Raw genomic sequence first — 6,508 nt, forward strand, 5'->3', positions numbered from 1 at the left:
ATGAACTTGCAAACATAGTATCCACATAATTTGTTCTTGTGTCCCTACCTCAAGCACTGTACGAGAACATAGTTCAATCAAAAACATAATCAAGCATGATAATGGTATTGAAACTAGAATAAAGAGATGTGCGGATCTAGCTAGTAGTACTTATACCCATTTGTCTAAATGTAAGCTCTGGATTCCAAACACCCCGACACTTGGCGGTGAACCATTTCCAAGCCCTGCCAAGAAAAGGAAATGAATAAAGTAGTTCTATATTAATTACTTTCTATCAGGAAATGAACGAAAAGTTGCCGATATAGTGCCATAATGATTGAATTACCTATGGAGGCATTCCTGCATCTTCGCCCAATCAGCGAGGGGTTTGCGTTTCGAGTCCATGACTTTTATTACTCCATCGTCAGGTACAATGATTAATAGAATAAAGTGGAAGCTGCGCACGCATAACGATTCAATTATACACTTAACATCGAGTAAGAGAAAATAGAATGTGTGTACATGAGAGTAACACTCACTTGAAATTGTAAGGAAATAGTATTTCCCTTTTGGTAGCATAAAACCTTAACCGTTGTAACAAGTTATTCTGTGTCTCGTGGGGATTCAGTTTGAGACTTCTCTCATGAATGAAATATGGGTCAATGAACCCAATGTCATAAACTCGTCCTCTTTTGCATTCGAGAATCTTCATTCTGCAAAATTAATATAGTGATGAGTAAGATTATACATGCAATGAACAAGCTGAGTAAGACTTAATTACATAAATTAATAATACTTACAAACAATAGGCACTGATGATAGATTTGTCGAGGGTGTCTTGTTTGTATAACTGAAATAATTCATCGAATTCAATCATTAGCACGCCTTCTCCATGCCCGTAATGCTCCTTCTTATATGCACAGTAGATCCAGCTTTGTTGTTCAGGAGATGCTCGCATGTACTAGTTATGCAATCTTCACATTTTTGTTGGTAGCTCGTTGACTAACTCAGGTTTGACGAGAGGAGACCCGTGCCGGTACACGTATGTTACGTTAGCGAAATCCTGTATATGGTTTAAGTACCGATCAATAGACATGTCATGAGCCTTGGTCGCTTTTCCGTATAGTGCAACAAACTCCGGATCAATATCAGTTGTTTCATCATACCTCTGCTCGACCGTAGCACCGCTCGAGCACACCTCTGTATCGGAATACACTTTGAGCGGGGGGCACGATTGGTTTTTCTGTTGTCCGAGCTGGGCAACTGATTTCCCGCTGGACGTACTACTCTTCAACTGCTCCTTTTTTGCCTCAGCCGACTTGAGAATAGAGGGTTCATAGTCTGCTGGCAACATTGGTGGGGGTTCTGCAAGGGTATTCAGCATTTTCATGCACGCGGTGTGATCTTCTGGGGTGACCGAGAACTCTGGCTCTTTTGGCTTCTTCTTTTTAGCCATGTCAGCCTTCCACTGTTGATATTGGGCGTCTGCCCTATTCTTATTTTCCTCTTCACTATAGTCCCAAGGTCTCATCTTCATATTTTGATTGGAACCCCTTTCTGTCGACACTATTAGCGGTGGTACGTTTCCACTTTTGGCTATTATCCTTAGTGGACGGAGACGACTGACGGGGCGGTGGAGACAACTGATGCGGCGGTGGAGACGGCTGACGGGGTGGTGGAGAGGGCTGATGCGGTGGTCGATTCGGCTCACGGGGCGGTGGAGATGGCTGATGTGGCGGTGGAGACGGTTGCGCTGGATACTCGTGAGGCGGCAAAGAGGACGATTGCACTGGAGACCGGTGAGGCGGCGAAGAAGACGGTTGCGCTGGAGACTGGTGAGGTGGAGGCGAAGAAGGATTGCTGCTCTAAGGAGTCGGTGGCCTTGGCGGCCAATTTGGAAGCAAGATGTTCTCCTTTGGCCATACAATGATATGTTTCTTGACTTCTCCATGTTTAGTCAAATCCCTATCTTCACGTGCAGGGTAGGCCAGCTTCGGGTCCTCATAATCTTTCATCACTTCATCCAGCGTGGCAACAGCGTACCCTTTTGGAACCGGAGAGCAATGCCAAGTTGGATTATGTCCAATTGGTACGGCCATGTCGACCGCCACCGTCAACCTTAAGTTAGCAACTTTCACCTTTAGTTCACAAGGTGTGCTCTCTGTGATATCATCCACTGGGAAGCGACGAGGAGGAGCCGTCGTCAGTGCATCATTGATACGTCTCCCTCGTATCTACTTTTCCAAACTCTTTTGCCCTTGTTTTGGACTCTAATTTGCATGATTTGAATGGAACTAACCTGGACTGACGCTGTTTTCAGCAGAATTGCCTTGGTGTTATTTTTGCGCAGAAATCAAAGTTCTCCAAACGTCCTGAAAATTTACGGGGAGCATTTTTGGAAAATATGAAAAATATCTGCGCCAAGTTCCACCTGAGGAGGTGGTCCAGTGAGCCACAAGACCTGGCTCCGCCACCCCCCTGGTGGTGGTGGGCAATATTGTGGGGCCCACACAGCTCTGCCGCCCCCCAATCTCAGGTCTATATGTTCACTTTCGTCCCACAAAAAAAACAGAAGATTTTGTCGCGTTTGCGATACGGAGGCACCGCCACAACCTGTTCTTCATCTGGAGGGCAGATCTGGAGTCCGTCTTGGGCTCCGGAGAGGGGAAATCGTCGCCATCGTCATCATCAACCTTCTTCCCTCTCCAATTCCATGAAGCTCTTCGTCGTTCGTGAGTAATCTATTCGTAGGCTCGCTGGGCGGTGATGAGTAGGATGAGATCTATCATGTAATCGAGTTAGTTTTGATGGGGATTGATCCCTAGTATCCACTATGTTCTGAGATTGATGTTGCTACTACTTTCTCATGCTTAATGCTTGTCACTAGGGCCCGAGTGCCATGATTTCAGATCTGAAATTATTATGTTGTCACCAATATATGTGTGTTTTACATCCGATCTTGCAAGTTGTAGTTACCTACTATGTGTTATGATCCCGCAACCCCGGAGTGACAATAACCGGAACCACTCCCGGTGGTGACAATAGTTTGAGGAGTTCATGTGTTCACCAAGTGCTAATGCGTTGGTCCGGTTCTTTATTAAAAGGAGAACCTTAATATCCCGTAGTTTCCTTTTGGACCCCGCTGCCACGGGAGGGATGGACAATAGATGTCATGCAAGTTCTTTTCCCTAAGCACGTATGACGACACACGGAATGCATGCCTACATCACATTGACGAACGGGAGCTAGCCACATATCTCTCCGTGTTATAACTGTTGCATGATGAATATCATCCAAACAAATCACCGACCCATTTCCTACGAGTTTTTCCTACTGCTGCTGTTACTACTGTTGCTGCTGCTGTCACTCGTTTTGCTCTGCTGTTGCTACTACTGTCGCTACTTGCTACTGCTGTCACTAGTGTTGTTCCTTGCCACTGTCGTTACTCGCTACTTTGCTGTTACTACTTTGCTTGCAGATACTAATCTTTCAGGTGTTGTTGAATCTGACACATTCAGCTGCTAATACTCGAGAGTATTCTCTCACCTCCTGTTTGGCGATCAACAAATTTGGGTCGAATACTCCACCCTCGAAAACTGCTACGATCCCATGCGCTGGTGGGCCGTCAACAACATTCTTCTAGTTTCGATTGCCGGAGAGTGCTAGCAGCAATCTTGTGGTGCCGTTGCAAGGGAAGGTCTACTGTTACGGAGTCAATATTTTTCTGGTGCCGTTGCCGGGGAGGTATTGCTATATTCTCTGAGTTACTTGGGATTTATATCTGCTGATCACTATGAAGAATCTGAAGGATCCGAAATCCAAAGTCTTACCCTCAACTACAAGGGGAGGTAAGGAATTGCTATCTGGCTCTGCACTTGATTCACCTTCAGTTATGAGTAAGTTTGCGAGATCACCTCCTGCTAGAAATCTTGATATGTCGCCTGTGCTTGATGATGCTTATGATGCTACTGCTAGAGATGCTATGCTTGATACTGTGCCTGATACTGCTTTGCCTGATACTACTAGAGATGCTATGCTTGATACTGCTAGAGATACTATGCCTGATATTGCTAGAGATGCTATGCTTGATACTACTAGAGATGCCATTTTGCCTGATGATGCTATGCTTGATACTGCTAGATATGCTACTTTGCCTGATGTTCCACTAGGGGTATTCCTTGATTCTCATATGGCAAGGGTTACTGCCAATGCTCGTGATGCTTCTGAAACTGCCGATACTATTGAAATAGAACCTGCTTTTGCTCCTGCAAGATCTAGCTCTCCTAGATATGAATTGCCTGATATACCCGAGGGTTATGTTATGGAGGGAGAGAGAGCTGAGGATTTTCTTGCGTGTAAGAATGCCTATGACGCTGAGAAATTACTTCTCAAGTGGAAGGAAAAATCTCTGAAAGCTAGGATGAAATACGACCCGAAGTTTGCCACTTCACCTATCTTTATCACCGATAAGGATTATGAATTCTCTATCGACCCTGAGATAATCTCTCTAGTCGAATCTGATCCTTTTCACGGTTATGAGTCTGAGACCGTCGTAGCCCATCTTGCCAAACTACACGATATAGCCACCCTTTTCACTAATGAGGAGAAGATCCACCACTACTATATCCTTAAGCTGTTTCCTTTCTCTCTAAAGGATGACGCTAAAGCCTGGTTCACCTCTCTTGCTCCTGGATGTGTGAGTAGTCCCCAGGATATGGTCTATTACTTCTGTGAGAAATATCTCCCTGCCCATAAGAAGTAAGCTGCCTTGCAGGAAATATACAACTTTGCTCAACTCCAAGAAGAGAGTCTTCCACAAGCTTGGGGGAGGCTCGTCCAGCTACAAAATTCTTTGCCTGATCACCCTCTTAAGAAGAACGAGATACATGATATCTTCTATAACGGACTTACCGATGCTTCTAGAGACCACCTAAATAGTTGTGCCGGTTGTGTTTTTAGTGAACGAACTATAGAACAAGCTGAGACCCTACTGAAAAACATCTTGATCAACGATAATGCTTGGACTATTCCCGAACCACCTCCTAAGCCAACTCCTCAGAAAAGAGGTATTCTATTCTCAGTCCCGAAGATATGCAAGAAGCCAAGAAATCTATGCAAGAGAAAGGCATTAGATCTGAAGATGTCAAAAATCTACCACCTATCGAAGAGATCCATGGTCTCGATAACCCGATACAGGTAGTAGAAGTTAATTCTCTATGTAGGTTTGATGAGAGTGATATCCCCTTTGACAAACCTGCTAGCCTATGCTTTGATGAATTTGACAACTTTGTTGCCAAACAACAGAGTTTCAATGATTATGTTAGCAGACACTTGGAACAAAGTACTCGTATGCTTAGCCATTTAAGTGCTTGTGTAGACAGAAATGTAAATGATCTGAAGCTTCTGAGTAAACATGCCTCTATGATTACTACTCAGGTAGAAAAAGTACTTAAAGCTCAGAATGACCTTCTCAATGAATTAAATGACAACTCTGTCAGAGTCATTACAAGAGGAGGCAAAATGACTCAGGAACCTTTGTATCCTGAAGGTCATCCTAAGAGAATTGATCAAGATTCTCAAGGAATCAATGCTGATACACCCAGTCATCCTAAGGAGAAGAAGAAGGATGATAGAAACCTACATGCTAGTTCACCAAATACTATCACACCTGAAGAACCTAATGATATTTCTGCGTCTGATGCAGAAACACCATCTGGTGATGAACATGAACCTGGTGACAATATGGACAGTGATGTTCATAATAATGCTCAACCTAGCAATGATGAGGATGTGGAGATTAAACCTTCGGTTAATCCTGATAACCCACAACCTAAGAGATACGATAAGAATGACTTTACTGCTAGGAAGCATGGTTAAGAAAGGGAACCATGGGTTCAGAGATCTATGCCCTTTCCTCCTAAGCCATCCAAGAAAAAGGATGATGAGGATTTTGAGCGCTTCGTTGAGATGATAAGACCCATGTTTCTGCAGATGCGGTTAACACATATGCTCAAGATGTCTCCGTATGCCAAGTACATGAAAGATATCGTGACTAATAAACAGAAGATACCAGATCTTGAGATCTCCACCATGCTTGACAATTACACTTTCAAAGGTGGAACTCCTAAGAAACTTGGTGATCCCGGAGTGCCCACTATACCTTGCTCCATTAAAGGAAACTACGTAAGAACTACCTTATGTGACCTTCGAGCCTGTATTAGTGTTATGCCGCTCTCTCTTTATCATAGACTTGAATTGGATAAGTTGACACCCACTGAAATTTCTCTGCAAATGGCCGACAAATCAACTGCTTTCCCTATCGGCATTTGCAAGGATGTGCCTGTTGTGGTTGCTAATACCACTATCTTAACAGACTTTGTAATCTTGGATATTCCCGAGGACGATGCCATGGCTGTCATCCTCGGAAGACCCTTTCTAAACACTGCGGGGGCTGTTATAGATTGCAACAAAGGCAATGTCACTTTCCATGTCAACGGTAATGAGCACACAGTGCACTTTTCGAAGAAAC

The sequence above is a fragment of the Hordeum vulgare genome, chromosome 3H (assembly GCF_904849725.1).
Source record: "Hordeum vulgare subsp. vulgare chromosome 3H, MorexV3_pseudomolecules_assembly, whole genome shotgun sequence".
Classification (NCBI taxonomy): domain Eukaryota; kingdom Viridiplantae; phylum Streptophyta; class Magnoliopsida; order Poales; family Poaceae; genus Hordeum; species Hordeum vulgare.